General features: G+C 52.1%; 9 non-coding genes across 9 annotated transcripts; all 9 read left to right on the forward strand.

The window, feature by feature from the left end:
• Positions 1 to 97: 97 nt before the first annotated feature.
• LOC126159308 (5S ribosomal RNA) lies at positions 98 to 216 on the forward strand. Its single transcript, XR_007534218.1, has one exon. It is a non-coding gene; the product is annotated as a 5S ribosomal RNA (ribosomal RNA).
• Positions 217 to 1070: 854 nt separating this feature from the next.
• Positions 1071 to 1189, forward strand: LOC126159309 (5S ribosomal RNA). Its single transcript, XR_007534219.1, has one exon. It is a non-coding gene; the product is annotated as a 5S ribosomal RNA (ribosomal RNA).
• Positions 1190 to 2050: 861 nt separating this feature from the next.
• LOC126159310 (5S ribosomal RNA) lies at positions 2051 to 2169 on the forward strand. Its single transcript, XR_007534220.1, has one exon. It is a non-coding gene; the product is annotated as a 5S ribosomal RNA (ribosomal RNA).
• A 545-nt stretch (positions 2170 to 2714) lies between these two features.
• On the forward strand, positions 2715 to 2833 carry LOC126159311 (5S ribosomal RNA). The gene has a single exon (XR_007534221.1). It is a non-coding gene; the product is annotated as a 5S ribosomal RNA (ribosomal RNA).
• An 853-nt stretch (positions 2834 to 3686) lies between these two features.
• Positions 3687 to 3805, forward strand: LOC126159312 (5S ribosomal RNA). The gene has a single exon (XR_007534222.1). It is a non-coding gene; the product is annotated as a 5S ribosomal RNA (ribosomal RNA).
• An 863-nt stretch (positions 3806 to 4668) lies between these two features.
• On the forward strand, positions 4669 to 4787 carry LOC126159313 (5S ribosomal RNA). The gene has a single exon (XR_007534223.1). It is a non-coding gene; the product is annotated as a 5S ribosomal RNA (ribosomal RNA).
• A 543-nt stretch (positions 4788 to 5330) lies between these two features.
• Positions 5331 to 5449, forward strand: LOC126159315 (5S ribosomal RNA). Its single transcript, XR_007534225.1, has one exon. It is a non-coding gene; the product is annotated as a 5S ribosomal RNA (ribosomal RNA).
• Positions 5450 to 5993: 544 nt separating this feature from the next.
• On the forward strand, positions 5994 to 6112 carry LOC126159316 (5S ribosomal RNA). Its single transcript, XR_007534226.1, has one exon. It is a non-coding gene; the product is annotated as a 5S ribosomal RNA (ribosomal RNA).
• A 544-nt stretch (positions 6113 to 6656) lies between these two features.
• On the forward strand, positions 6657 to 6775 carry LOC126159317 (5S ribosomal RNA). The gene has a single exon (XR_007534227.1). It is a non-coding gene; the product is annotated as a 5S ribosomal RNA (ribosomal RNA).
• The last annotated feature ends 182 nt before the right edge of the window (positions 6776 to 6957 follow it).

A 6957-nucleotide genomic window follows, 5' to 3' on the forward strand; every position in this document is an offset into this window, starting at 1 on the left:
ACTACGCAGACACCTGGTGTGAGGCGGAAAACTAACATTTTGTGTGTTGGGAGAAAAGCCGAACGCGAATTCTGCCGTGCTCCTACATTAGATGAGCGCCAACGGCCATACCATGATGAATACACCGGTTCTCGTCCGATCACCGAAGTTAAGCATCATCGGGCACGGCTAGTACTTGGATGGGTGACCGCCTGGGAAACCCGGGTGCTGTTGGCTCCCTTCCTGTTTTTTTTTTTGTTATGTCGCCAGCCCAATTTTCAAACTACCTTTCTGTTGTGACAAAGATGCTTCCTTAAGCCTTTTAAACTACTGTAATGGTACGAAAATGCAGTAATTAACTCAGTTTGAGGGAGAATGTGCTAACCAAGTTTGCCAAGAAGACTTTGAAAACGACAAAACAGTACGAATCGGCAGGTGATTTCTGAAATACGTCACCGCCTATTGTTGTGTAGGAGTGTAGAGTTCCAAATTTGATTTGTAACCACGAATTTATTCCTTAGTCGTCTCGTCTCGTCTCGTCTCGTCTCGTCCCGCAGACGTTTGTCGTGCTTGCGCTGTCATATGGACCACGACCCGAGCGGCAGCGAGCGGCAGTCGAGCAAAGTCGGGACAAGTCGGGACGGGGACAGGGAAAGGGATAGGAATGGTGCGAATGCACTGCAAACTACGCAGACACCTGGTGTGAGGCGAGGCGAGGCGAGGCGAGGCGAGGCGAGGAAGCCCACATCGCTACCAGTGGGCCCTCCAGCACGACACTGCCACACCCCGCACAGGCCTTCCGCTGAACACCAGGGACAAGATGCGTCCTCCGCTTGTGTCGAAGGCTGCACGCGCCCAGCGAATGACAGGGGGTGCAACGAGCAGCAGTGCGTCTCACACACGCGGCGGTGCGCCCGCCAATTCGGCCGTCACTCTGCTGGGACGCCGGGGCGCGCCTCCCCGCGCCGTCCATGAGGGAACTGGCGGTTGCGGAAGGAAGCGCTTTCGTCAAATGCGGCCGAAAACTAACATTTTGTGTGTTGGGAGAAAAGCCGAACGCGAATTCTGCCGTGCTCCTACATTAGATGAGCGCCAACGGCCATACCATGATGAATACACCGGTTCTCGTCCGATCACCGAAGTTAAGCATCATCGGGCACGGCTAGTACTTGGATGGGTGACCGCCTGGGAAACCCGGGTGCTGTTGGCTCCCTTCCTGTTTTTTTTTTGTTATGTCGCCAGCCCAATTTTCAAACTACCTTTCTGTTGTGACAAAGATGCTTCCTTAAGCCTTTTAAACTACTGTAATGGTACGAAAATGCAGTAATTAACTCAGTTTGAGGGAGAATGTGCTAACCAAGTTTGCCAAGAAGACTTTGAAAACGACAAAACAGTACGAATCGGCAGGTGATTTCTGAAATACGTCACCGCCTATTGTTGTGTAGGAGTGTAGAGTTCCAAATTTGATTTGTAACCACGAATTTATTCCTTAGTCGTCTCGTCTCGCCTCGTCTCGTCTCGTCCCGCAGACGTTTGTCGTGCTTGCGCTGTCATATGGACCACGACCCGAGTGGCAGCGAGCGGCAGCGAGCGGCAGTCGAGCAAAGTCGGGACAAGTCGGGACGGGGACAGGGACAGGGATAGGAATGGTGCGAATGCACTGCAAACTACGCAGACACCTGGTGTGAGGCGAGGCGAGGCGAGGCGAGGCGAGGCGAGGAAGCCCACATCGCTACCAGTTGGCCCTCCAGCACGACACTGCCACACCCCGCACAGGCCTTCCGCTGAACACCAGGGACAAGATGCGTCCTCCGCTAGTGTCGAAGGCTGCACGCGCCCAGCGAATGACAGGGGGTGCAACGAGCAGCACTGCGTCTCACACACGCGGCGGTGCGCCCGCCAATTCGGCCGTCACTCTGCTGGGACGCCGGGCGCGCCTCCCCGCGCCGTCCATGAGGAACTGGCGGTTGCGGAAGGAAGCGCTTTCGTCAAATGCGGCCGAAAACTAACATTTTGTGTGTTGGGAGAAAAGCCGAACGCGAATTCTGCCGTGCTCCTACATTAGATGAGCGCCAACGGCCATACCATGATGAATACACCGGTTCTCGTCCGATCACCGAAGTTAAGCATCATCGGGCACGGCTAGTACTTGGATGGGTGACCGCCTGGGAAACCCGGGTGCTGTTGGCTCCCTTCCTGTTTTTTTTTTTGTTATGTCGCCAGCCCCAATTTTCAAACTACCTTTCTGTTGTGACAAAGATGCTTCCTTAAGCCTTTTAAACTACTGTAATGGTACGAAAATGCAGTAATTAACTCAGTTTGAGGGAGAATGTGCTAACCAAGTTTGCCAAGAAGACTTTGAAAACGACAAAACAGTACGAATCGGCAGGTGATTTCTGAAATACGTCACCGCCTATTGTTGTGTAGGAGTGTAGAGTTCCAAATTTGATTTGTAACCACGAATTTATTCCTTAGTCGTCTCGTCTCGTCTCGTCTCGTCTCGTCCCGCAGACGTTTGTCGTGCTTGCGCTGTCATATGGACCACGACCCGAGCGGCAGCGAGCGGCAGTCGAGCAAAGTCGGGACAAGTCGGGACGGGGACAGGGACAGGTATAGGAATGGTGCGAATGCATTGCAAACTACGCAGACACCTGGTGTGAGGCGGAAAACTAACATTTTGTGTGTTGGGAGAAAAGCCGAACGCGAATTCTGCCGTGCTCCTACATTAGATGAGCGCCAACGGCCATACCATGATGAATACACCGGTTCTCGTCCGATCACCGAAGTTAAGCATCATCGGGCACGGCTAGTACTTGGATGGGTGACCGCCTGGGAAACCCGGGTGCTGTTGGCTCCCTTCCTGTTTTTTTTTTTGTTATGTCGCCAGCCCCAATTTTCAAACTACCTTTCTGTTGTGACAAAGATGCTTCCTTAAGCCTTTTAAACTACTGTAATGGTACGAAAATGCAGTAATTAACTCAGTTTGAGGGAGAATGTGCTAACCAAGTTTGCCAAGAAGACTTTGAAAACGACAAAACAGTACGAATCGGCAGGTGATTTCTGAAATACGTCACCGCCTATTGTTGTGTAGGAGTGTAGAGTTCCAAATTTGATTTGTAACCACGAATTTATTCCTTAGTCGTCTCGTCTCGTCTCGTCTCGTCTCGTCCCGCAGACGTTTGTCGTGCTTGCGCTGTCATATGGACCACGACCCGAGCGGCAGCGAGCGGCAGTCGAGCAAAGTCGGGACAAGTCGGGACGGGGACAGGGACAGGGATAGGAATGGTGCGAATGCACTGCAAACTACGCAGACACCTGGTGTGAGGCGAGGCGAGGCGAGGCGAGGCGAGGCGAGGAAGCCCACATCGCTACCAGTGGGCCCTCCAGCACGACACTGCCACACCCCGCACAGGCCTTCCGCTGAACACCAGGGACAAGATGCGTCCTCCGCTTGCGTCGAAGGCTGCACGCGCCCAGCGAATGACAGGGGGTGCAACGAGCAGCAGTGCGTCTCACACACGCGGCGGTGCGCCCGCCAATTCGGCCGTCACTCTGCTGGGACGCCGGGCGCGCCTCCCCGCGCCGTCCATGAGGAACTGGCGGTTGCGGAAGGAAGCGCTTTCGTCAAATGCGGCCGAAAACTAACATTTTGTGTGTTGGGAGAAAAGCCGAACGCGAATTCTGCCGTGCTCCTACATTAGATGAGCGCCAACGGCCATACCATGATGAATACACCGGTTCTCGTCCGATCACCGAAGTTAAGCATCATCGGGCACGGCTAGTACTTGGATGGGTGACCGCCTGGGAAACCCGGGTGCTGTTGGCTCCCTTCCTGTTTTTCTTTTTGTTATGTCGCCAGCCCAATTTTCAAACTACCTTTCTGTTGTGACAAAGATGCTTCCTTAAGCCTTTTTAAACTACTGTAATGGTACGAAAATGCAGTAATTAACTCAGTTTGAGGGAGAATGTGCTAACCAAGTTTGCCAAGAAGACTTTGAAAACGACAAAACAGTACGAATCGGCAGGTGATTTCTGAAATACGTCACCGCCTATTGTTGTGTAGGAGTGTAGAGTTCCAAATTTGATTTGTAACCACGAATTTATTCCTTAGTCGTCTCGTCTCGCCTCGTCTCGTCTCGTCCCGCAGACGTTTGTCGTGCTTGCGCTGTCATATGGACCACGACCCGAGTGGCAGCGAGCGGCAGCGAGCGGCAGTCGAGCAAAGTCGGGACAAGTCGGGACGGGGACAGGGACAGGGATAGGAATGGTGCGAATGCACTGCAAACTACGCAGACACCTGGTGTGAGGCGAGGCGAGGCGAGGCGAGGCGAGGCGAGGAAGCCCACATCGCTACCAGTTGGCCCTCCAGCACGACACTGCCACACCCCGCACAGGCCTTCCGCTGAACACCAGGGACAAGATGCGTCCTCCGCTAGTGTCGAAGGCTGCACGCGCCCAGCGAATGACAGGGGGTGCAACGAGCAGCAGTGCGTCTCACACACGCGGCGGTGCGCCCGCCAATTCGGCCGTCACTCTGCTGGGACGCCGGGCGCGCCTCCCCGCGCCGTCCATGAGGAACTGGCGGTTGCGGAAGGAAGCGCTTTCGTCAAATGCGGCCGAAAACTAACATTTTGTGTGTTGGGAGAAAAGCCGAACGCGAATTCTGCCGTGCTCCTACATTAGATGAGCGCCAACGGCCATACCATGATGAATACACCGGTTCTCGTCCGATCACCGAAGTTAAGCATCATCGGGCACGGCTAGTACTTGGATGGGTGACCGCCTGGGAAACCCGGGTGCTGTTGGCTCCCTTCCTGTTTTTTTTTTGTTATGTCGCCAGCCCAATTTTCAAACTACCTTTCTGTTGTGACAAAGATGCTTCCTTAAGCCTTTTAAACTACTGTAATGGTACGAAAATGCAGTAATTAACTCAGTTTGAGGGAGAATGTGCTAACCAAGTTTGCCAAGAAGACTTTGAAAACGACAAAACAGTACGAATCGGCAGGTGATTTCTGAAATACGTCACCGCCTATTGTTGTGTAGGAGTGTAGAGTTCCAAATTTGATTTGTAACCACGAATTTATTCCTTAGTCGTCTCGTCTCGTCTCGTCTCGTCTCGTCCCGCAGACGTTTGTCGTGCTTGCGCTGTCATATGGACCACGACCCGAGCGGCAGCGAGCGGCAGTCGAGCAAAGTCGGGACAAGTCGGGACGGGGACAGGGACAGGTATAGGAATGGTGCGAATGCATTGCAAACTACGCAGACACCTGGTGTGAGGCGGAAAACTAACATTTTGTGTGTTGGGAGAAAAGCCGAACGCGAATTCTGCCGTGCTCCTACATTAGATGAGCGCCAACGGCCATACCATGATGAATACACCGGTTCTCGTCCGATCACCGAAGTTAAGCATCATCGGGCACGGCTAGTACTTGGATGGGTGACCGCCTGGGAAACCCGGGTGCTGTTGGCTCCCTTCCTGTTTTTTTTTTTGTTATGTCGCCAGCCCAATTTTCAAACTACCTTTCTGTTGTGACAAAGATGCTTCCTTAAGCCTTTTAAACTACTGTAATGGTACGAAAATGCAGTAATTAACTCAGTTTGAGGGAGAATGTGCTAACCAAGTTTGCCAAGAAGACTTTGAAAACGACAAAACAGTACGAATCGGCAGGTGATTTCTGAAATACGTCACCGCCTATTGTTGTGTAGGAGTGTAGAGTTCCAAATTTGATTTGTAACCACGAATTTATTCCTTAGTCGTCTCGTCTCGTCTCGTCTCGTCTCGTCCCGCAGACGTTTGTCGTGCTTGCGCTGTCATATGGACCACGACCCGAGCGGCAGCGAGCGGCAGTCGAGCAAAGTCGGGACAAGTCGGGACGGGGACAGGGACAGGTATAGGAATGGTGCGAATGCATTGCAAACTACGCAGACACCTGGTGTGAGGCGGAAAACTAACATTTTGTGTGTTGGGAGAAAAGCCGAACGCGAATTCTGCCGTGCTCCTACATTAGATGAGCGCCAACGGCCATACCATGATGAATACACCGGTTCTCGTCCGATCACCGAAGTTAAGCATCATCGGGCACGGCTAGTACTTGGATGGGTGACCGCCTGGGAAACCCGGGTGCTGTTGGCTCCCTTCCTGTTTTTTTTTTTGTTATGTCGCCAGCCCAATTTTCAAACTACCTTTCTGTTGTGACAAAGATGCTTCCTTAAGCCTTTTAAACTACTGTAATGGTACGAAAATGCAGTAATTAACTCAGTTTGAGGGAGAATGTGCTAACCAAGTTTGCCAAGAAGACTTTGAAAACGACAAAACAGTACGAATCGGCAGGTGATTTCTGAAATACGTCACCGCCTATTGTTGTGTAGGAGTGTAGAGTTCCAAATTTGATTTGTAACCACGAATTTATTCCTTAGTCGTCTCGTCTCGTCTCGTCTCGTCTCGTCCCGCAGACGTTTGTCGTGCTTGCGCTGTCATATGGACCACGACCCGAGCGGCAGCGAGCGGCAGTCGAGCAAAGTCGGGACAAGTCGGGACGGGGACAGGGACAGGTATAGGAATGGTGCGAATGCATTGCAAACTACGCAGACACCTGGTGTGAGGCGGAAAACTAACATTTTGTGTGTTGGGAGAAAAGCCGAACGCGAATTCTGCCGTGCTCCTACATTAGATGAGCGCCAACGGCCATACCATGATGAATACACCGGTTCTCGTCCGATCACCGAAGTTAAGCATCATCGGGCACGGCTAGTACTTGGATGGGTGACCGCCTGGGAAACCCGGGTGCTGTTGGCTCCCTTCCTGTTTTTTTTTTTTGTTATGTCGCCAGCCCAATTTTCAAACTACCTTTCTGTTGTGACAAAGATGCTTCCTTAAGCCTTTTAAACTACTGTAATGGTACGAAAATGCAGTAATTAACTCAGTTTGAGGGAGAATGTGCTAACCAAGTTTGCCAAGAAGACTTTGAAAACGACAAA

The sequence above is a fragment of the Schistocerca cancellata genome, unplaced genomic scaffold, assembly GCF_023864275.1.
Source record: "Schistocerca cancellata isolate TAMUIC-IGC-003103 unplaced genomic scaffold, iqSchCanc2.1 HiC_scaffold_1130, whole genome shotgun sequence".
Lineage (NCBI taxonomy): Eukaryota > Metazoa > Arthropoda > Insecta > Orthoptera > Acrididae > Schistocerca > Schistocerca cancellata.